This window comes from Stegostoma tigrinum, chromosome 7, assembly GCF_030684315.1.
Source record: "Stegostoma tigrinum isolate sSteTig4 chromosome 7, sSteTig4.hap1, whole genome shotgun sequence".
NCBI lineage: Eukaryota > Metazoa > Chordata > Chondrichthyes > Orectolobiformes > Stegostomatidae > Stegostoma > Stegostoma tigrinum.
The window spans coordinates 3,999,994-4,025,390 of record NC_081360.1 but is presented as its reverse complement, the minus strand read 5'-3'; positions in this window follow the sequence as shown (position 1 = coordinate 4,025,390).

Below are 25,397 nucleotides of genomic sequence, written 5' to 3'. Positions count from 1 at the left end.
TTCTGATGAAATCTGGCTCCAATCTCCGGCAATTCGGTTCAGTAATGATCCTAACATTTGTGTCATATTAAAAGAAGTTTACTCTCATATTACGAAACTTCTGTATCATTGCAGCCCTGAAAACATGCGTTCCTTTGATTTCAGCGGTCATACCAAAGAGACCCCTTTACCTATATCCACCTCATTTAAAGCCCGCAGCATTTTGAGAATGTTTGTATTTTATTGCACGTTTGAGGGGTTTTTTTTAACGTAGTTGCTTCTCTGATCTATTTTCTGAAGTGACGTCCGACAAACTTGCAAAAACAACAGTTTACCATTTCGGTACAATCTCTAAAGTTCTTGCACAATTCAAAAAACGTGTCTCGCAGAAATGTGCAGGAATTGCTATCTCCCTCTATCACTCATTTGCTGAGCACTACTTTGATTCCTTCTTTCACCACATTATCAGATACGTTTACACGTAGAATGCTGTTATTTCACACGAGTTTGGAAAATTTTATCAGTGCCGATGATTTAAAGTCCTGGAATTCCCTCGTTAGCAAGTTTTCAGGCTGTACTGAGACGAAACAGACTGCAGACGTTCAAGGAGGTATCTAACCACGACCTTTTCAAGTGCACCTGGAGATAGGCAATATCCCACATCCTAAGAATGATTCATGAATTAAGATTAAAAAAAACACAGCTCTGCAACTAATTCCTGTCGTAATCTTGCCTTCATGCGGCCCTCGGTGATTCTTCACTTTCTTGAATCTTCGATTTCCATTTGAGAGGTAAAACTCTTCCCCAAAGTGTGTTTTAAACAATGCCATCACACAGACACCACCCCCAGGCCTCCTACCCTCCCTCGACCTCTTCATCTCCAACTGCCAAAAAAAAAGTCCTCCTCCTGGACACCACCCCCAGGCCTCCTGCCCTCCCTCGACCTCTTCATCTCCAACTGCCAAAAAAAGTCCTCCTCCTGGACACCACCCCCAGGCCTCCTACCCTCCCTCGACCTCTTCATCTCCAACTGCCAAAAAAAAATCCTCTTCCAACACAAGTCCTCCTCCTGGACACCACCCCCAGGCCTCTGACCATCCCACGACCTCTTAATCTCCAACTGCCAAAACAAAGCCTCCTGCACTGCCACAATGATGCCACCCGAAGGTTGCAGGAACAGCAACTCATATTCCGCCTGGGAACCCTGCAGCCTAATGGTATCAATGTGGACTTCACCAGTTTCAAAATCTCCCCTTCCCCTACTGCATCCCTAAACCAGCCCAGTTCGTCCCCTCCCCCCACTGCACCACACAACCAGCCCAGCTCTTCCCCCCCACCCACTGCATCCCAAAACCAGTCCAACCTGTCTCTGCCTCCCTAACTGGTTCTTCCTCTCACCCATCCCTTCCTCCCACCCCAAGCCACACCCCCATCCACCTACTAACCTCATCCCACCTCCTTGACCTGTCCGTCTTCCCTGGACTGACCTATCCCCTCCCTACCTCCCCACCTATACTCTCTCCACCTATCTTCTTTACTCTCCATCTTCGGTCCGCCTCCCCCTCTCTCCCTATTTATTCCAGTTCCCTCTCCCCATCCCCCTCTCTGATGAAGGGTCTAGGCCCGAAACGTCAGCTTTTGTGCTCCGGAGATGCTGCTGGGCCGGCTGTGTTCATCCAGCCTCAAATTTTATTATCTTGGATTCTCCAGCATCTGCAGTTCCCATTATCTCTGATCTCTATCACACAGATACTTGGCCAAACTCCCTCTAGCTATTCTTCTGCGAGCTCCTCTGCTCAATTGTCACTGTGTCCGATTAGAATTTTCAATTGCTCTTCTGTGTTAAGTCTTGGATGTCCCCTCACCCATGTATTCCTCACACGCTGGTGAACAGAGATTTTGAATATAAACTTTCTATTCATGGAGTCATGTCCCATTCACATGTTACTGTTGGGTTTTACTTTAAATCAACTGGCCCTCTGTCGATCAACTTCTTGATGTGAATAAAATGCAGAATCACAGAGACAGCAAAACAAAAGAGGCGCTTCACCTATCGAGCTTGCCCGGACTATCTACACTAATCTCACTCCTAAGCACTTGGCCTACAGTTTTGAATCCAAGTGCTCACCTACGTCATTTTTTTTAAAGTAACAAAAGTAAAGTTGCTGCAAAAGCTCAGCAGGTCTGGCAGCATCTGTGAAGGAGAAAACAGGGTTAACGTTTCGGTCCGGTGGCCCTTCCTCAGATCTGACCTGAAACGTTAACTGTTTTCTCCTTCTCAGATGCTGCCAGACCTGCTGAGTCTTTCCAGCAGCCTTGCTTTTGTTCCTGATTTACAGCATCCGTAGTTCTTTCGGTTTTCATTTTTAAGGAATGTGAATTTCCCACCTCTACTTCGCTTCAACGTAATTCATTCCAATTTCCAACCTCCACTTCACCCCAAGCCCACTCCAGCTGAAAAATCTGTTCACAAAGTCACCATTAAAACTTTTGCCCTTTATGTTAAAATTTGAATGTATTCCAGGCAAATTTTAATAGGCTCTGATTGACAAGGGATTAAACGGTGACGGGCAGAAAGCACGAAATGAGGTTGAGAAACATATCAGCCACAATAGAATGTTACAGCAGACTCAATGAACCAAATGTTCCAGTTATGCTCCTATGTCTTATGGTTTTATGGCTTGCATTCTCTAAAATGGAAGACCTTCTTCCTCACCATTAACCACCCAACTAATCTGCGTGAGGCCCGCAAGCTTATTTATCATCCCCTTTTCCTTCCCTTTCGCCCTCCTCTGCCCGAACCGCCCACACATGAGCACACAAATACTAATCTTTATCGTTTATATGCATCACAAATAGTTAGGGACTCAGGACTGAACCTTGTGCTCCTCCACTGCACACCGGGGTCTGGCCACGTAAACAACCTTTTTACCACCACACTGTACCAGTCATAACTCAGCCAATCAATGCATCCAATTTGCCAAGTTACCCTAGATTCCATTTGATATTCCCTTCTTTGTCACTCTCCTGTGAGGGACCTTGACAATTGCTATATTGAAATCCACCTGAACAACATACACTGTCTACATCTACACACCTGGTCACTTGTTCAAATATTTTTTGTCAAATTTGTGAAGCAAGACCTCTCTCTGACAAAATCATGCTGATTGTCTTTGATCAACCTTTGCCTCTCCAAGTGGAGATTAATTCTCTCCTTCAAAATTTTCGCCAATGGCTTCTTGGCCAGTGGTATAAGACTCACTGCTCTGTAATTCCCTGGTTGATCTCTACAACATTTTTTGATGGAAAGATTCACATGAACTGTCCTCCAGTCTGCTGCCATCTGCCAGAGAGGAACAGAAAAAGGGTCAGGGACCCCGTGATGTCATCGTTCATTTCCCACAGCAGCATGGATCCAACTCACCTGGAGCCTCAAGAAGGTGTTGATGAATATTGAGGTTTACCTAGTCTCAGTTATGCCTGTTCACTCTCAGCTTTATCAAAGAAAGGTATTGTTGGAAGAAGTACAATCAGTAAGCTTCACAATTGAGAAGTTAAGAGAGAGCACATCCTGAGTCAGACGCAACCAAAGTGAAAGTGCTTACCTGGAAAATTGGACGACAGTGGAAATAGGTTTTTAAATGTTGTAATTGTGGAAGCTTCAGCCACTTCCTCTCGGAGTTCACTTCATACACGTACCACCCTCTGAAAAGAAAAGGCACTCATTTCCTTTTAAATCTTACATCTCTCAACTAAAACTAATGCCCTCAATTATGGACTTCCCTACATTTGGAAAAAGACCTTGGCTATTCACAGAACCTATGCTCATCATTATTTTAAAAAAAACCTCAATAAGGTCTTTCCTTAGCCTCCAATGCTCCAGGGAAAGAAGTCCCAGCCTGTCCGACCTCTCCTTAGAACTCAAACCATCCAGTCCTGGCAAAATGCTTGTATTTTTTCTTTTCCCTGCACCCTTCCTAGTTTACCAAACTCCTTTCTATAGCACAGCAACGAGAATTGGATGGAGAATTCCAAAAGTGGCCTAACCAATGCCTCGTTCAGCCACAACATGAGGTCTCAACTGCTCAGCCTAATGCTCTGACTGGTGAAGGCAAGCATATTAAATGCATTCTTCGTGACAAGGGCCAGGCAATAAGGCCTTAGAGTAATTGTTGTTATTTAGTTGGAGCAGCAAGTAATGTCAGGAGAGGCCAAAGTTGTGTGTGCTGTCCTTCTTGTATGTTGGAAACCAGAAACAATTCTAATATCCAAGAGCAGCATGTCTGGAGGAAACGTCTTCAGCTGCAGCTTCTGGAAGTCGTAATTTCAGAACTGGGGTGCCAGATGGGGAGATTGTGAAGCAGGAAATATCGTTGATTGCATGCAAAGCAAGGTGAAGAAAACCACACGCTCATACTTCACCGTCAGGAAGGGAATGGATAACTACCAAACAGTACATGACCACAGATCAGGAAGTGCCAGAGTTTACTGCCTGTAATCCCCTGAAAAAACAGAAACTGTTGAGGCCATTGCCCTCTCAGGGGAAAGCAGTAAAAGCACGTATCATAGAACATAGAACACAGAACAGTACATACTAATCAGAGAGGGTATCACAGCTACAGAAGCTTCCATTGTCGAGGAAGATCTGCCTACCGAGTCAATATGGGTGGAAATTAGGAACAGCAACGGAGTAGTCACCTCGTTAGGGGTTTACTACAGGCCCCCCCAATAGCAGCAGGGAGATTGAAGAAAGCATAGGTCGGCAGATTTTGGAAAAGTGTGGACGTAGTAGGGTTGTTGCAATGGGTGACTTTAACTTTCCCAATATTGATTGGAACCTCCTTCGAGCAGAAGATTTGAATGGAGCTGTTTTTGTCAGGTGTGTTCAGGAGGGTTTCCTAACTCAGTACGTTGACAGGCCGACGAGGGGAGAGGCCATTCTAGACTTGGTGCTCGGAAACGAGCCGGGGCAGGTATCAGATCTTGTGGTGGGAGAGCATTTTGGTGATAGTGACCGTAACTGCCTCACATTCTACGTAGCTATGAAGAAGGAGAGGATTAGGCAAAATGGGAGGATATTTAATTGGGGAAGAGGAAACTATGATGCAATTAGACATGAGTTAGGAAGCATGGACTGGGAGCAATTGTTCCATGGTAAAGGCACTATAGACATGTGGAGACTGTTTAAGGAACAGTTGTTGCGAGTGATGAATAAATATGTCCCTCTGAGACAGGCAAGAAGGGGTAAGATAAAGGAACCTTGGATGATGAGAGCGGTGGAGCTTCTCATCAAAAGGAAGAAGGTAGCTTACATAAGGTGGAGGAAGCTAGGGTCAAGCTCAGCTGTAGAGGATTACAGGCAGGCGAGGAAGGAGCTCAAAAATGGTCTGAGGAGAGCCGGGGCGGGGGGCCCCAAGAAAGGCTTGGCTGAACGGATTAGGGAGAACACAAAGGCATTTTACACTTATGTGAGGAATAAGAGAATGTTCAAAGAAAGAGTAGGGCCAATCAGGGATAGCATAGGGGACTTGTGTGTGTAGTCTGAGGAAGTAGGGGAAGCCCTAAATGAGTTTTTTGCTTCTGTGTTTACGAAAGAAACAAACTTTGTTGTAAATGAAACCTTTGAAGAGCAGGTGTGCATGCTGGAATGGAGAGAGATAGAGGAAGCTGATGTGCTGAAAATTTTGTCAAACATTAGGATTGACAAGTCACCAGGCCCAGACCAGATTTGTCTCGGCTGCTTTGGGAAATGAGAAATGCAATTGCTTCGCCACTTGCGAAGATATTTGCATCCCTGCTCTCCACTGAAGTCGTACCTGAGGACTGGAGAGAGGCAAATGTAATTCCCTTCAAGAAAGGAAATAGGGAAATCCCCAGCAATTACAGACCAGTAAGTCTCATGTCTGTCGTCTGCAAGGCGTTAGAAAGGATTCTGAGGGATAGGATTTATGACCATCTGGAAGAGCATGGCTTGATTAAAAGCAGTCAACACGGCTTTGTGAGGGGCAGGTCATGCCTCTCAAACCTTATTGAGTTCTTTGAGGATGTGACTAGAAAGGTTGATGAGGGTCGAGCTGTGGATGTGATGTATATGGACTTCAGCAAGGCATTTGATAAAGTTCCCCATGGTAGACTCATTCAGAAGGTCAGGAGGAATGGGATACAGGGGAACTTAGCTGTCTGGGTACAGAATTGGCTGGCCAACAGAAGACAGCGAGTGGTAGTAGAAGGAAAATATTCTGCCTGGAAGTCAGTGGTGAGTGGTCTTCCACAGGGCTCTGTCCTTGGGCTTCTGTTTGTAATTTTTATTAATGACTTGGATGAGTGGATTGAAGGATGGGTCAGCAAGTTTGCAGACGACACAAAGGTTGGAGGTGTCGTTGACAGTATAGAGGGCTGTTGTAGGCTGCAGCGGGACATTGACAGGATGCAGAGATGGGCTAAGAGGTGGCAGGTGGAGTTCAACCTGGATAAATGCGAGGTGATGCATTTTGGAAGGTCAAATTTGAGAGCTGAGTACAGGATTAAGGATAGGATTCTTGGCAATGTGGAGGAACAGAGGGATCTTGGTGTGCAGATACATAGATTCCTTAAAGTGGCCACCGAAGTGGACAGGGTTGTTAAGAAAGCATATGGTGTTTTGGCTTTCATTAGCGGGGGATTGAGTTTAAGAGTCGTGAGGTAAAGACAAAATTAACACAATATAAGGAAGGACATAAGCTCTGATGCTGTGGAATCTGCAGGGGTTGTGCTGTGAAATAATGTTAGCAGGGATTGTATACAGACCCCGAAACAGTAGGGATGATGTTGAGAAGAACTTAGACAGTGCATTACAAACGCATGCAATTCATTACCATCCGTAATTATGATCACTTTAATGTGCATTGGTATTTCATAAAGCAGAGGAGGAATTCCTGGAACCATCCAGACAACAGCATATCCAAGACTGGATGTTGCCTATTGAGAAAGGAATAATTGACATATTTTGAGGATTTTGGTATGGTATATTTCTTCATCAAGATGGAGAGCGACTTTGTTGATTCTGCATTCTCTGTCTAAGTACATGGAAACAGGATGGTATAAGGCAAGAGTTGGCTATGACAGATTGGGTGAAGATATTTAAAGGGATGTTGTTGGAAAGGCAATTCCTAATATTCAAACAGCATATAGATAACCTGTAAAAAATGTTCATTTCTTTCCTAATTTCTTTCTTAATTTGTTCATTCTGAAGAAATCAGAATTAACATTTCGGGTCCAGTTACCCTCCTTCAGAACTGCCAAAACACGAAAGATTAACTCTGATTTCTTTTTTTTCTTCACGGAAGCTGCCAGACCTGCCGAGCTTTTCTAGCAACTTCTGTTTTTGTTTCTGATTTACAGCTTCAGCAGCTCTTTCTGTTTTTATTTGATGAAACCATGCCTTACAAGGGAAATTAAATATGCTATCAGATAGAAGGAAGAGGCTTGCAAATTGTCAGATTAAAAAATAGCAACCAATCTAGAGAGTGGGATAAGTTTGCTATTCTGCAACGATGAACTTGGGGATTGATTAAGAAAGGGAAAATGGCTGATGAAATTCAATGTGAGTAAATGTGAGGTTTTGCACTTTGGAAAAAAAGAATACAGACATGGACTATTTTCTAAATGGTGAGAAAATTTGTAAAGCAGAAGTACACAGGGATCTGGGAGTGTTGGTCCAGGATTCTCTAAAGGTTCACTTACAGGTAGAGTCAGTGATTAAGAAAGCGAATGTAATGTTGTCGTTTATCTCAAGAGGGTTGGAATATAAAAGCAGTGATGTGCTTCTGAGGATTATAAAGCTCTAGTTAGGCCCCATTTAAAATACTGTGTCCAATTTTGGGCCCCACACCTCAGGAAGAGTATACTAGCCCTGGAGCATGTCCAGCGGAGATTCACATGGATGATCCCTGGAATGGCAGGTTTAACGTATGATGAACGGCTATGGATCCTGGGATTGTACTCATTAGAGTTTAGAAGGTTGAGAGGAGATCTAATAGAAACTTATAAGATAATGTGTGGCTTAGAAGGGGTGAACGCTAGGAAGTTGTTTCCATTAGGCAGGGAGACTAGGGCCTGTGGGCACAGCATTAAAATTAGACGGGGTAAATTTAAAACTGAAATGAGATGATCTTTCTTCAGCCAGAGAGTGGTGGGCTTGTGGAATTCATTGCCACGGAGTGCAGTGGAGGCTGGGACGTTGGATGCCTTCAAGGCAGAGATCGACAAATTCTTGATCTCACAAGGAATCAAGGGCTAACAGGGAGAGTACAGGGAAGTGGAGTTGAAATGCCAATCAGCCATGATTTAAATGGTGGAGTGGACTTGATGGGCCAAATGGCCTTACTTCCACTCCTATGTCTTATGGTCTTATGGTCTCAAAATATAGTATGACCGTAAGCTTGTAGACAAAATAAAATTGAGCATAAGAGTTTTTATTAGAATGTGGAATAAAAAAAATGATTGTGGGAAGTCAAATGTAGGTGCCTGACTATCATACAAATGCGGCATTTATCATAGGGAGCAAAGAAAAATCTTACTCCCAAAATATATGCTTCAGGTCTCTATTCCCAGAGGAAGACCAAATAACATGCTTAGATACTTTGGGGAACAAATTGATTATTGACAGGGGCTGGGACAAAGGAAATTATTTTATTTGAGAAATTGTTCCTGACATTAATTACATTAAAGGCCAATTAACCTCAAGGATCCGATATTCGACAACTCACAGTATTTAATGGCTTAGTCCAAGACAAAAAAAATGCACTGGTGATTGCCTTTTAAAATTGTATAGCTAACTCGGCTCCTCAAGGATGGAAGTGCTTGCGTAACCCATCTATTTGAAAGAATGAAGACAAAGAGAAAACCAAACATTAGGAATTATACACCAAACAGATTGATACTTGAAGAATGTGATTGATTCCACTACAAAACATTTGGCAGCAGACCACTGGGAAAGCAGTGCCAGGATCAAACACAGTCAGCATGGATTTATGAATGGAAGCTTATACCTGTCAAATCTTTTGCATTCCTTCAAGGATGTCGTTAGTAATGTTGACTTCCAGGTGGACGTGGGGAGACAAATGATTGTATTTATTTGGATTTTCTGAAGACTTTCCATGCAAGTTGGCTATCATGATGGATGATCAGCCATGGTCATGCTTAATAGGCTCTAAGTCACAAAGAGCCTATTTCTGTTCCCATTTCCTGTGTTTTTACATCTATGCCTGGTTTGACTACCACCAGCGGCAAAGCTCTTTCTTAACTACTGTTGACATTAATTTTGCTCGATTTCTCAGAAAAAGTATGACCGTGATGTCAAGAGAAGTAACTCTAACCTCAAATGCTCCCATTTTTATAAATGTTAGTGTATGATGGTGAGGCGATTCCTGTGAATAGATGGCTGAGAGAGGGTGAATACCAACTAGTTAGATTGAAAGGAACACGGGGGTCTGATGACTGGTCAAGGCCCGAAACTTCCACTTTTGTGCTCCTGAGATGCTGCTTGGCCTGCTGTGTTAATCCAGCTTCACACTTTGTTATCTTGGATTCTCCAGCATCTGCAGTTCCCATTATCTCTGATCATGGTTGATAAGTAGACGATATATTCTTATGGGATCACTATGGTTAATGTACTTAGATGCAAACTTATTAGGTGAATAGAACATTTAGATTAACTACACAGATACTGTGGTCAGATGGGTTGAAGGACACACTGTGAATAAAGGAGTAAATATGTCCAGCTGGGCTGCATTATTTGGCTGTTGTACGAAAGGGAATCATATTGATTTCAGGGTTAAATACACTGCAGGAATGCTGCAAAACATAAGTATAATGGCATGATGGGACTAATACTGGTTTAGATTCGGGGCTGACCTTCTGCTGGAACAAAAAGAAAATGCAACGCTGTCACCAATTGCGATCTGATGTTTCGTGTTAAATCTCTCATCAGGTTATAATTACGACTACTGTCTTCCTCAGACTGTAATTTTGAAAACAACTAACAATTTTAATGAACAATTGAGATATTCAACGGAGCAGTTTCATGTCGCTTATGCTAAGATTTTCTTTTGAAGTGAGGTTTACACATGATATATTTTGTTAAAGTTATATTTATTGTACTTTCCTTATTTGATGTTTGGAATGGATGGTCATGGATTGAGCCAGAGAAGATGAATGAAACAATACATTGCCATGTCAGGGCACATTTGGTTTGATGGGAAACACTAATTATTTTGAAACAGCAAGCTGCCACGATTAAATGTTCATAAACCCACAGGCAGAGTATTAGCATCATCGTAACAAGAGTTGAGCATGCATCTTCATTTTATAACCAGAGCTGTGCTTTTTAAAACGCTGTTTTATCTGAAGAAGATTTAAAGCAATATTGTCCTAATTTAATTTGGAATACTCCTAAACTAGATTCTAATGGTCTTGAGAAGTATTTATTTTGCTTTGATTCCGCAAAGTCACTGTAACTGGAATGTTCTGCTAAAAATATAAATTGTAGCTTTTTAACGCATACAATAACACGTGGGAACAGTTCCAATTCCTGCACAATGTCTGGGATATCCATTAATCTTTCAGACAGAAAACATTCAGTACCATGTTCTGCAGCTATTGCTGTTACTGGTTTTGCATCCTGGCTGGCACTACAATACAATCACATTTCTGTATGTTAACAAAGTGCGAAGCAGGATGAACACAGCAGGCCAAGCAGCATCTCAGGAGCACAAAAGCTGACGTTTCGGGCCTCGACCCTTCATCAGAGAGGTTTTGTGCTCCTAAGATGCTGTTTGGCCTGCTGTGTTCATCCAGCTTCACACTTTGTAATCTTGGATTCTCCAGCGTCTGCAGTCCCCATTATCTCTGATCACACTTCTGTATGTGCAGTAAAGTACAGCTTGGCTGTTATGAGCTCGATCAAAAAGCATTTCTTTATTTTGTTTGCAATTTGGCTGTATAGGCTTATTTATGAAAATGCATTATTTCATTCAATAGTTGATTTAATGATGTTCGATTGTAGCCCTTTCTTGATTGTTGCAGAGTCACACTTCAAAAGTAAATGTGAATGTGCATGAATATGTTTTGATCGTTTTGAGGCTTGGAAGTCTTACATTTTGACAATTTCTTTCCATGTCCAGCTCAGTTGATGAGCTTTCTATTTTAGTTTTAGACGAATGATTTAATTCTTTCTTTTAAGGGATTCACATACATTATTGTTTCATTTTATTCCTGGTAAGATGTGATTGATGTGGTAAGATAGTTTTGCTGTCCTCATCTCTTCAGCTAAACTTTTTGTTTGATACAGGTCCATTTCATTTTTGTTGATTACAAAATATTCGGTTTCTTTTAATCCAATGAGCAAACATTTCAGATCATTGTTGTCGATAGAGTAACTGAAGTAAAACACGCCTCATCATGTTTCTTTTGATTTACACTAATGCCATAAATCTGTGACTTTTGATTCTTGATCTTTGTGTCTGTGGGCAGATTTTTTTTTTACTTATGTTAATTTACTGAGATAATTTTATTCACTTTGACAGCCTCAAACGTAGGTTGTCCAGAATTCTCCGTTTACGTAGCTGTCCCAGATGTACCACCTTTTTGATATTATTCAAGCCATTCATGTCTGTTGAATTTAAGGTACATCCACAAGCAGGACTGTCCAGTAGACCCGTTGTTTCAGCCTGCTCATACCCCACAGAACTCATCTCTTCCTACCTTAACTCAGTCTTCTCCTTCCCCCGCCGGTTCAATCCCTACCCACATACATCCATGATTCTTCTGATGCCTTACGCCGGTTTCAAAGCTTCCAGTTTAGTAGCTCCAGCCATCTCCTCTTTACACATCCATTTCCCACCAGGAAGGCCATAGGGCTTTCTGCTTCTTCATGGAGCAAAGACCTGAGCCATCGCCAACCACCATCACCCTCCTCCACTTGGCCGAGCTTGTCCTCACCCTCAACAACTTCTCTTTCACCTCCTCTCATTTTCTTCAGGTAAGAGTGGTTGCCATGGATACGCACATGGGCCTGAGTTATGCCTGTCTCTTCATGGAGTAGGTGGAAGTTTCCTTGTTCCAGTCCCATTCCGAACCCCACCCACAACTCTTTCTCCGATACATCGATGATATCATCGGTGCTGTTTCCCTCTCTCATCAAGAATTGGAAAACTTCATCAATTTTGCCTCCAATTTCCACCCTGCCCTCACTTTCACCTGGTCTATCTCTGACTCCTGCCTTGCAGGAACAGCAACTCATATTCCGCCTGGGAACCCTGCAGCCATATGGTATCAATGTGGACTTCACCAGTTTCAAAATCTCCCCTTCCCCCACTGCATCCCTAAACCAGCCCAGTTCATCCCCTCCCCCCACTGCACCACACAACCAGCCCAGCTCTTCCCCCCCACCCACTGCATCCCAAAACCAGTCCAACCTGTCTCTGCCTCCCTAACCGGTTCTTCCTCTCACCCATCCCTTCCTCCCACCCCAAGCCGCACCCCCAGCTACCTACTAACCTCATCCCACCTCCTTGACCTGTCCGTCTTCCCTGGACTGACCTATCCCCTCCCTACCTCCCCACCCACACCTTCTCCACCTATCTTCTTTACTCTCCATCTTCGGTCCGCCTCCCCCTCTCTCCCTATTTATTCCAGTTCCCTCCCCCCATCCCCCTCTCTGATGAAGGGTCTAGGCCCGAAACGTCAGCTTTTGTGCTCCTGAGATGCTGCTTGGCCTGCTGTGTTCATCCAGCCTCACATTTTATTATCTTGGAATCTCCAGCATCTGCAGTTCCCATTATCTCTCTCTCTTCCCTTTCTCGACATTTCTGTTTCCATTTCTGGGGATAGACTGGCCACTAATATCCATTACAAACCCACCAATTCCCACAGCTACCTGGCTATACATCCTCACACCTCACTTCCTGTAAAGACTCCATCCCAAACTCTCAGTTCCTCCGTCTCCGTCGCATATGTTCAGATGAGACCAACTTCAACAAGGGAGCCTCCAAAATGTCCACATTCTTCCCAAGGATTCCCCAGATCTGTTGCTGACAGAGCCCTCAATCGGGTCCGACCCATTTCCTGTACTTCTGCCCTCACAGCTTCTCTTCCCTCCTGCAACAGCGATAGGGTCCCCCTTGTCCTCACCTACCAGCATCCACATTCAGAAGATTGTCAGACATCAGTTTCATCACCTCCAACAAGATGCCGCCACCAGACACATATTCCCCTCCCCTCCCTTGTCCGCCTTCCGCAAGGACTGTTCCCTCTGGAACACCCTGGTCCATACCTCCTTCATCCCCAACACCTCCCCACAGCACTCCAGCACCTTCCTCTGTAACCGGCGAAAGTGCAACAACTGCCAATTTACCTCGTCCCTCCTCAGTATCCAAGGGCCCAAACATACCTTCCAGGTGAAGCAACACTTCACCTGCACTTCCGAGAATCTAATCTACTGCATTTGTTACTCACAATGTGGTCTCCTCTACATTGGGGAAACAAAGCGTAGACTTGGTGACTGCTTCACAGAACATTTACGTTCTGCTCGTAGAAATGTCCCTGAACTACCTGTTGCCTGCCACTTCGACGTATCACCTCGCTCGCTGGCCAATATCTCTGTCTCTGGCTTGCTAGTGTTCCAGTAAAGCTCAGTGCAAGCTGGAAGAACAACACCTCATTTTCCGCTTGGGGACCGTACAGCCCTCTGGACTCAATATTGACTTCAATAATTTTAGGGCCTAAACTCCTTCAAGTCCCAGCCCCCAACCCCACACACCAGGCCTTGTTACCACATAGCCTGCAACTACACACCCCCTGTTATTAGTCACTAACAGTCCCCATTAACAACTATTCACCTTCCTAGCCTGATCGTGAGCAACTCCTTTGTCTGTTCAACCATCTTTCTCTCTCTTTGGGCTCTATCCTTTTGATGACTCCATACCCCACCTACCTCCATATTTTCTGAATATAAACTTTCCCAGACACCATCGGTTCCGCGGAAGGGTCACTGGACCCGAAACATTAACTCTGTTTTCTCCCCCACAGATGCTGCCAGGCTTGCTGAGCTTTTCCAGCAACTTTGTTTTTGTTCAGGTACATCTACTAGGGCATTGCAAAATTTCTACAAATTTATTTCCAGAAATGCACAAATATTATTTAATCTTGCAATGATTTTTCCAATAACAGTAATTAATTCACTTTGCTTTTTCATCTTTTGCCTCTGTTTTAAAGGCTTTTAACCCTGGTTAGTAACATTCTTAACTTAATAAGTTACTTACAATGACTCATCTTCTTACAGTCTCATGTATATGTTAACACTGAGGCACATGATTATTAATGTTTTCATTTATTTTCTCTTGCAGCATGTTGTTCTTCACAGCTAACAACATTAAAATTAATCCACCATGGTCTTGTACATTTTGCTTCTAATTTTGTGTCTTCGTGAACTGTGTTACCTTCTTCTTGATTGTTGTTTATGTACTGAGCATTTGTAAATTTTGACTTTAAGTTCCTGCAAACTGAATATGAATATATTATATCGCGTAAAATGGGAACAGTGTTTGGTAACCTGATACAGAAACCATATCCTTCAAAACAGTTTAACAAAATAACAAAGATAATGGGAACTGCAGATGCTGGAGAATTCCAAGATAATAAAATGTGAGGCTGGATGAACACAGCAGGCCAAGCAGCATCTCAGGAGCACAAAAGCTGACGTTTCAGGCCTAGACCCTTCATCAGAGAGGGGGATGGGGAGAGGGAACTGGAATAAATAGGGAGAGAGGGGGAGGCGGACCGAAGATGGAGAGTAAAGAAGATAGGTGGAGAGAGTGTAGGTGGAGAGGTAGGGAGGGGATAGGTCAGTCCAGGGAAGACGGACATGTCAAGGAGGTGGGATGAGGTTAGTAGGTAGCTGGGGGTGCGGCTTGGGGTGGGAGGAAGGGATGGGTGAGAGGAAGAACCGGTTAGGGAGGCAGTGACAGGTTGGACTGGTTTTGGGATGCAGTGGGTGGGGGGGAAGAGCTGGGCTGGTTGTGTGGTGCAGTCGGGGGAGGGGACAAACTGGGCTGGTTTAGGGATGCAGTAGGGGAAGGGGAGATTTTGAAACTGGTGAAGCCCACATTGATACCATATGGCTGCAGGGTTCCCAGGCGGAATATGAGTTGCTGTTCCTGCAACCTTCGGGTGGCATCATTGTGGCAGTGCAGGAGGCCCATGATGGACATGTCATCTAGAGAATGGGAGGGGGAGTGGAAATAGTTTGCGACTGGGAGTTGCAGTTGTTTGTTGCGAACTGAGCGGAGGTGCTCTGCAAAGCGGTCCCCAAGCCTCCGCTTGGTTTCCCCAATGTAGAGGAAGCTGCACCGGGTACAGTGGATGCAGTATACCACATTGGCAGATGTGCAGGTGAACCTCTGCTTAATGTGGAATGTCATCTTGGGGCCTGGGATGGGGGTGAGGGAGGAGGTGTGGGGACAAGTGTAGCATTTCCTGCGGTTGCAGGGTAAGGTGCCGGGTGTGGTGGGGTTGGAGGGCAGTGTGGAGCGAACAAGGGAGTCATGGAGAGAGTGGTCTCTCCAGAAAGCAGACAGGGGAGGGGATGGAAAAATGTCTTGGGTGGTGGGGTCGGATTGTAAATGGCGGAAGTGTCGGAGGATGATGCGTTGTATCCGGAGGTTGGTAGGATGGTGTGTGAGAACGAGGGGGATCCTCTTGGGGCGGTTGTGGCGGGGGCGGGGTGTGAGGGATGTGTTGCGGGGAATACGGGAGACGCGCTCAAGGGCGTTCTCGATCACTGTGGGGGGAAAGTTGCGGTCCTTAAAGAACTTGGACATCTGGGATGTGCGGGAGTGGAATGTCTTATCGTGGGAGCAGATGCGGCGGAGGCGGAGGAATTGGGAATAGGGGATGGAATTTTTGCAGGAGGGTGTGTGGGAGGAGGTGTATTCTAGGTAGCTGTGGGAGTCGGTGGGCTTTAAATGGACATCAGTTACAAGCTGGTTGCCTGAGATGGAGACTGAGAGGTCCAGGAAGTTGAGGGATGTGCTGGAGATGGCCCAGGTGAACTGAAGGTTGGGGTGGAAGGTGTTGGTGAAGTGGATGAACTGTTCAAGCTCCTCTGGGGAGCAAGAGGCGGTGCCGATACAGTCATCACTGTACCGGAGGAAGAGTACATTGATGACTGTATCGGCGCCGCCTCTTGCTCCCCAGAGGAGCTCGAACAGTTCATCCACTTCACCAACACCTTCCACCCCAACCTTCAGTTCACCTGGGCCATCTCCAGCACATCCCTCACCTTCCTGGACCTCTCAGTCTCCATCTCAGGCAACCAGCTGGTAACTGATGTCCATTTAAAGCCCACCGACTCCCACAGCTACCTAGAATACACCTCCTCCCACCCACCCTCCTGCAAAAATTCCATCCCCTATTCCCAATTCCTCCGCCTCCGCCGCATCTGCTCCCACGATAAGACATTCCACTCCCGCACATCCCAGATGTCCAAGTTCTTTAAGGACCGCAACTTTCCCCCCACAGTGATCGAGAACGCCCTTGAGCGCGTCTCCCGTATTCCCCGCAACACATCCCTCACACCCCGCCCCCGCCACAACCGCCCCAAGAGGATCCCCCTCGTTCTCACACACCATCCTACCAACCTCCGGATACAACGCATCATCCTCCGACACTTCCGCCATTTACAATCCGACCCCACCACCCAAGACATTTTTCCATCCCCTCCCCTGTCTGCTTTCCGGAGAGACCACTCTCTCCATGACTCCCTTGTTCGCTCCACACTGCCCTCCAACCCCACCACACCGGGCACCTTCCCCTGCAACCGCAGGAAATGCTACACTTGTCCCCACACCTCCTCCCTCACCCCCATCCCAGGCCCCAAGATGACATTCCACATTAAGCAGAGGTTCACCTGCACATCTGCCAATGTGGTATACTGCATCCACTGTACCCGGTGTGGTTTCCTCTACATTGGGGAAACCAAGCGGAGGCTTGGGGACCACTTTGCAGAACACCTCCGCTCAGTTCGCAACAAACAACTGCACCTACCAGTCGCAAACCATTTCCACTCCCCCTCCCATTCTCTGGATAACATGTCCATCATGGGCCTCCTGCACTGCCACAATGATGCCACCCGAAGGTTGCAGGAACAGCAACTCATATTCCGCCTGGGAACCCTGCAGCCATATGGTATCAATGTGGACTTCACCAGTTTCAAAATCTCCCCTTCCCCTACTGCATCCCTAAACCAGCCCAGTTTGTCCCCTCCCCCCACTGCACCACACAACCAGCCCAGCTCTTCCCCCCCACCCACTGCATCCCTAAACCAGTCCAACCTGTCTCTGCCTCCCTAACCGGTTCTTCCTCTCACCCATCCCTTCCTCCCACCCCAAGCCGCACCCCCAGCTACCTACTAACCTCATCCCACCTCCTTGACCTGTCCGTCTTCCCTGGACTGACCTATCCCCTCCCTACCTCCCCACCTACACTCTCTCCACCTACCTTCTTTACTCTCCATCTTCGGTCCGCCTCCCCCTCTCTCCCTATTTATTCCAGTTCCCTCTCCCCATCCCCCTCTCTGATGAAAGGTCTAGGCCTGAAACGTCAGCTTTTGTGCTCCTGAGATGCTGCTTGGCCTGCTGTGTTCATCCAGCTTCACACTTTGTTACCTTAACAAAATAACAGCTCTCTTCCGATTTCCAACGTTCTGACTCAAAATAATGTTCATATTCACAACGCTGCTCTTGATCCTGAGAAACTTAAAGATATGAACCAGAGCACACATTTAAAAAGAGGCAAATTACCACAAAACATTTGCAACCTAGAAAAGTCTAATAATAGACTTGCCACATCAAAGCACCTATCATAAGGCATGAAATATTCCTAGTTCATTCACATAACTGTTCCTCAAATTCAAATCTCTTTCCCTAATCTCTTACTTGTCAATTGCTCTAATTTTATCTGGAAGCCAGTAAGGTATACATGACCCACGGAATAGAAAGCGATAAAGGAAGAACGCTGGAAAAGCTAAGTTGTGAAAAGAATGAAGGATCATGGATAAAGAAGCAGCTCATTTGACTGAGTTGTATTTTCTGTGTTGTTTTCTTATTTAACTTAATTTGATTTCTTGCTGCCACATGTATCTGGCTCAGCAGAATCTTTACTTCAGTTTCTTCTCCGATATGGTTATCCTCTGCTTCAAATTTAGAAAGTTGTCCCAAAATATCATTTTTTTTCTCCATCCTGCTTGTGATCAAAAACATCACCTCAGAATTTTCCCCTTGGCTCCATTCCATTCTGCTTGTACCAGAATAAATCTGCGACATTTCTGACCTTGGTTCCATTTGGTGGCATGATTTCATCTTCAGCAAGTTTGCAGACGACACAAAGGTCAGAGGCGTTGTTGACAGTATAGAGGGCTGTTGTAGGCTGCAGAGGGACATTGACAGGATGCAGAGATGGGCTGAGAGGTGGCAGATGGAGTTCAACCTGGATAAATGCGAGGTGATGCATTTTGGAAGGTCGAATTTGAAAGCTGAGTACAGGATTAAGAATAGGATTCTTGGCAGTGTGGAGGAACAGAGGGATCTTGGTGTGCAGATACATAGATCCCTTAAAATGGCCACCCAAGTGGACAGGGTTGTTAAGAAAGCATATGGTGTTTTGGCTTTCATTAACAGGGGGATTGAGTTTAAGAGTCGTGAGATCTTGTTGCAGCTCTATAAAACTTTGGTTAGACCGCACTTGGAATACTGCGTCCAGTTCTGGTCGCCCTATTATAGGAAAGATGTGGATGCTTTGGAGAGAGTTCAGAGGAGGTTTACCAGGATGCTGCCTGGACTGGAGGGCTTATCTTATGAAGGGAGGTTGACTGAGCTTGGTCTCTTTTCATTGGAGAAAAGGAGGAGGAGAGGGGACCTAATTGAGGTATACAAGATAATGAGAGGCATAGATAGAGTTGATAGCCAGAGACTATTTCCCAGGGCAGAAATGGCTAGCACGAGGGGTCATAGTTTTAAGCTGGTTGGAGGAAAGTATAGAGGGAATGTCAGAGGCGGGTTCTTTACACAGAGAGTTGTGAGAGCATGGAATGCATTGCCAGCAGCAGGTGTGGAAGCAAGGTCATTGGGGTCATATAAGAGACTGCTGGACATGCATATGGTCACAGAAATTTGAGGGTGCATACATGAGGATCAATGGTCGGCACAACATTGTGGGCTGAAGGGCCTGTTCTGTGCTGTACTGTTCTATGTTCTATGTTCTATGTTCTAAGTGCAATCTTTGGATTACATTTTCCAAACAAGCAGCGGATATCTTACAAATTAAGTCTGAGTTAATTCATTTTTGATTTGAAATTGAGTCAAGGTTTGTGGACTGAACAAAATCTGAAAGAACTGCGGATACTGTAAATCACAGACAAAAATATAAATTGGTGGAAAAGCTCAGCAGGTCTGGCAGCATCTGTGGACAGCAATCAGAGTTAACGTAACATTAACTCTGATTTCTGTCCACAGATGTTGCCAGACCTGCTGAGCTTTTCCAGCAACTTCTATTTTTGTCAAGACTTGTGGCAGTAGTCTAGACAGGATATGTGGTTTGAGGTGAATTTAAATTGTAACATGCAATTTTATAACAAGGCACAGGTGATAGAGGGGACAATTCGCCTGTTGTTTCTCCAATTTGTTGTATCTTAACGTCCACCAAGCTCTAATACATTTCCATTGACAGGAAGCATTTACCCTGACAGAATGTTTGATCCATGAAGGAAGTTTATTCTTTGTCCTGTGAAAGTAATGCATGTTTTTCCTTCTGTCATACTTCTGTTTCCGGTAATTGCACTGATTCTATTGCAAACATTAGCGTTATTAAGTTCAGTTTTACAGTTTACAATTTCAAATCACCATGTTGAATTTGTGAACCATTCAATAATTATTACCTCCAGACATTTTATTTCAAAATTCAATTGTTGGTCATTATCTCTCTGTTTAATTTATTATTTATAGATTCATTATTTTGCTTAATTGTTAAACAAAAAGAGGTTTCTTTGGCCTCTTCAATTTCTTTAAATGTTTGTCCAACTTGAATTTTGAAATATGTCATGATTTATTGTATAATTATATGAATGTCATGGAAAATGCCTTATATCTGTTGTAAAGAATGCGTAATCGTAAATTTAATATTATCTTCTGTTCAAATGACTTCATTTGTCTGTGAAATTGGCAATTATGCCACTTCTTTCTCCTTGCAGTTCACCTAAGTGCAATTGTGATCTTGAAATGAGGCAACTGCAGCATCTCTAAATGTATCACACTGCACCAGTTGGTGATGACAACAGCAGGTCGACTGCTCATTTACACTGAGGTCATATTTCATTGAATTAATGATATTTATTGATCAACAAACTTTTGTTCACTAGTCCTGTGTGTAATGTGAAAATTGTTTTGTTTCATGCAGTCTTTATTGCTGTGTCTAGTTCACAATTGCTTTTACTTTTGTTAGGTTTGTGGCAACTTGTCGTCACAAGTTAAAAGTGAAATATTGTACTGAGAAAATTGTAAATGTGGTTGTAACAACTATTGGTGTTCTAAGTTTTTAAACTATCTATTCCCTGCTACACTGTATTTGTTCTTTCAATAATTATTAACAATGTTGGATGGTATTGCATTTTAGTGTCAAAATATTACACTTCATCCTGCTGGACAACATTTAATTAGACTGAAAGTATTCAGACTTCTTTGTTTCCATTTGTCTTGATTGTGATGTTGAATTTGCTGAATGTCAGGCAGAGTATAATGGGCAATCTTTTTTGATGGAGCCTCTGAGATCACAATAAGATGGAGAATCACAATGACCCAGAAACAGAGAATGGAAGGAAATCTTTCAAATTGCTATTTGCTTTGTCGGCAAATTTTATACCGATGTGGATAACCTCTGTTATACATTCATTCAAATGGCTCGTGTGAAACTTTAACTATACAAACAAATATCTTAGCAATCCAGTATATATTGTCTAACAACTTGAATTCATGCCACAGCTTCTGAGTTTGTGCACCAACACCTTCATTTATGTGTTAACACAGAAAAAAGTTAGAGTTTAATTAAAAATGAGCTAATGTATCCATTTACTCGAATTTTTTGCAAGTTGATTTGAAACTGAAAAGCAATTGGAAATGCTTTTATTTGTCTGACTTCTAATGTCCTTCTTAGATTTAAATTCATAATGTGACATTACTTCCATTGCAGACCAAGCATATTCTACAGCAATTATGATTGCGCATTTTGTAAGGCCTGGAAGGATTCTGCATCATTTAACTCCAATTTTATAGACTACCTTTCCTCTATTACTCCTCACGCAGAACCTACACACACTAGGTCACATTCTCATCTAAAACCACTTTGTGGCTTCTCATAACTTTGTAATTTTCAGTTGACTTTGAAAAATGTCTTTTTTGGTTTAGATTGTGTAAGTTGAACAATGATAACTCTGTAGACTGAATGTACCTCCAAAATTACAGTATTTAGCCAGCACACAAAGGGTGTTACGATTAACACACAAAGAATTTTGTTACAAGCGCACAAGAATCATTGACTTCACAGGAATAGCTACATAAGAACACTAGGTATGGTGATAGGAGAATTTTATACTTAATTAAATGGGAATTTGGGTTCTGTCAAAAAGAATAAATGTATTCGAGATTTCCACATAATCATAGTTATGGACTTCAAATTAATTACAGGTTTCAACATGTAACAAAGAAAAACACACAATAAGCATTAAAAAGATTTCACTGAAAATCCAATGCACAAGACAGTCTCAGGCAGGAGGGAAAAGGCCCTACACCATGTACAGAGTGAATTCAATTACTGATGCAGAAATCAGCAACATTGGAATGTGATTGAATAAAATCCATTGTCCCAAGCCTAGAGATAAGTGTGTCAGATAAATATCATGAGATCACAGAATACACAGGTAGTGCACAAGGCCGCCATCACTGAACATTATTAATCTGATTGGGCATGTATGTAATTCATCACTAAAATGATTGTTCTGCAATTGCTGAAGATCAACTGAAAACAAATGTATAAAAATGTTTGATAACAAGGCGTAAAGCTGGATGAACACAGCAGGTCAAGCACCATCAGAGGAGCAGGAAAGCTGACGTTTCGGGTCTGGACCCTTCTTCAGAAATGGGGTAGGGGAGCTGATTCTGAAGTAAATAGAGAGACGGGGGAGGCAGATGGAAATGGATAAAGGAGCAGATAGGTGGAGAGGACATGTCAAGGAGATAAGGATGGAGCCAGTAAAGGTGAGTGGATGTAAGGAGTTAGGATGGGGCTTGGTCAGTCAAGGGAAGACGGCCAGGTCAAGGAGGTGGGATGAGGCTCGTTGGTAGGAGGTGGGTGTGGGGGTTGAGGTGATAGGAGCAGATAGGTGGGAGAAAGGACAGACACATCAGGAAGGCCGGGACAAGCTAGTTTGGTTTTGGGATGCGGTCAGGGGCGGGGAGATTTTGAAGCTTGTGAAGTCCACTTTGATGCCATTGGGCTGCAGGGTTCCCAAGCAAAATATGAGGTGTTGTTCCTGCAACCTTCAGGTGACATTGTTGTGGCACTGGAGAAGGCCCAGGATGGACATGCCATCCAAGGAGTGGGAGAGGCAGTTGAAGTGGTTCGCAACAAATGACCACCTCCCAGTCGATGTTCACGACTGGGAGGTGCTGTCATTTGTCGTGAACCAAGCATAGGTGTTCCACAAAGCGATCTCTAAGCCTCGGCTTGGTTTCCCCAATGTAGAAGATGCCACGTTGAAGACATCAGATACCGTATACCACATTAGCAAATGTGCAGGTGAGCTTCTGTTTGATGTGGAAGGTTTTCCTGAGGCCTGGGATGGGGATGAGGGGGTCCGTGTAGAGGTAGGTGTAGCACTTCCTGCAGTTGCAGGGAAAAGTGCCAGGCATTGTGGGGCTAGTGGGGAGTGGGGAGTGTGACAATAGACAATAGGTGCTGGAGTAGGCCATTCGACCCTTCGAGCCAGCACCACCATTCATTATGATCATGGCTGATCATCCACAATCAGTATCCTGTTCCTGCCTTATCCCCATAACCCTTGATTCCACTATCTTTAAGAGTTCTGTCTATCTCTTTCCTGAAAGCATCCACAGAGTTGGCCTCCACTGCCTTCTGGGGCACAGCATTCTATATATCCGCCACTCTCTGGGTGAAGAAGTTTTTCCTCAACTCTGTTCTAAATGGCCTATCCCTTATTTTTAAACTGTGTCCTCTGGTCCTGGACTCACCCATCAGCGGAAACATGCTTCCTGCCTCCACAGTGTCTAATCCCTTAATAATCTTATATGTCTCAATCAGATCCCCTCTCATCCTTCTAAACTCAAAAGTATACAAGCCCAGTCGCTCCAATCTTTCAACATATGATAGTCCCGCCATTCCAGGAATTGACCTTGTGAACCTACGCTGCACTCCCTCAATAGCAAGAATGTCCTTCCTCAAATTGGGAGACCAAAACTGCACACAATAGTCCAGGTGTGGTCTCACCAGGGCCCTGTACAGCTGCAGAAGGACCTCTTTGTTCCTATACTCAATTCCTCTTGTGATGAAGGCCAGCATGCTATTAGCTTTCTTCTCTACCTGCTGTACCTGCATGCTTGCTTTCATTGACTGATTTACAAGGACACCTAGATCTCATTGTGCTTCCCCTTTACCTAACTTGACTCCATTGAGAAAGTAATCTGCCTTCCTGTTCTTGCCACCAAAGTGTATAACCATACATTTATACACATTAAATTGCATCTGCCATGCATCCGTCGACTCACCTAGCCTGTTCCAGTCAACCTGTATTCTAATAACATCCTGCTCACATTTCACACTGCCACCCAAGTTTGTGCCATCAGCAAATTTGCTAACATTACTTCTAATGCCTTCGTCTATATCTAATATATATTGTAAACAGCTGCAGTCCCAGAACCGAACCTTGTGGTACCCCACTGGTCAGTGCCTGCCATTCCAAAAGGGACCCGTTTATCACTACTCGTTGCTTCCTGTCAGCCAGCCAATTTTCAATCCAACTCAGTATTTTGCCCCCAATACCATATGCCCTAATTTTGTTCACCAATCTCCTATGCGGGACTTTATCAAAGGCTTTCTGGAAGTCCGGGTACACTACATCCACTGGCTCTCCCTTATCCATCTTCATAGATACATCCTCAAAAAATTCCAGAAGATTAGTCAAGCTCAATTTCCCCTTCGTAAATCCATGCTGACTCTGACCTATTCCGTTACTGCTATCCAAATGAGTCGTAATTTCATCTTTTATAATTGACTCCAGCATCTTTCCCACCATTGACATCAGGCTAACCGGTCTGTAATTTCCTGTTTTCTCTCTCCCTCCTTTCTTGAAAAGTGGGACAACATTTTCCACCCTCCAATCCGCAGGAACTGATCCTGAACCTATAGAACCTTGGAAAATAATTACCAACGCATCCACAATTTCTAGAGCCACCTCCTTAAGTACCCTGGGATGCAGACCATCAGGTCCCGGGGTGTGGAGCGGTAAGGGAGTCATGGAGAGAGCAGTCCCTCCTGAAGGCAGATATGGGTGGGGATGGAAAAATGTCCTTGGTAGTGGGGCCAGATTGCAGGTGGCAGAAGTGGCAGAGGATGATGCTTTGGATCTGGATGTTGGTGGGGTGGTACGGGAGAACAAGAGGGATTCTTTTTTCGTTTTTATTGTGGAGGTGGGGTGTGAGGGATGAGTTGCGGGAAATGCCTTTCCTGCAAGTCATCCTTCACATGCCCTCCCTGCAATAACAACAAAAACAGGTCTATCGAGTTTCCAGCAAGTCATCACTCACAATCCCCTCCCCGTAATAACTACATAAACAGATCTCCAGCATTTCCTGCAACTCATCCCTGTCCATCTCCTCTCCACGTATCTGCTCCTTTATCCATCTTCCATCTGCCTCCTTGTCACTCTCTATTTATTTCAGAATCCACTTCCCCTCTCCCATTTCTGAAAGGGTCCAAACTCAAAATATAGCTTTCCTGCTCCTCTGATGTGGCTTAGCCTGCTATGTTCATCCAGCCCTACACTTTGTTATCTTTGATTCTCCAGCTTCAGCAGTTCCTTCTATCTCTGTATGAAAATGTATGATTTTCTTTTCTTCATCAAAGAGTCTTCTGGACCCTCAAAGATTTCATCCCACCGGCGTAATTTCGACAAACTCTTTGATGCTGGAAGCGGACTCTGGCTGAGTGATTTATTTGAACATTCCACTCCAATACCATATTCACTGTGTACCCAGAAACATCTTATCTTCTTGCATCAACTGGCTGATTCATCTAAACATTTAAACTTGGAGCTTTCC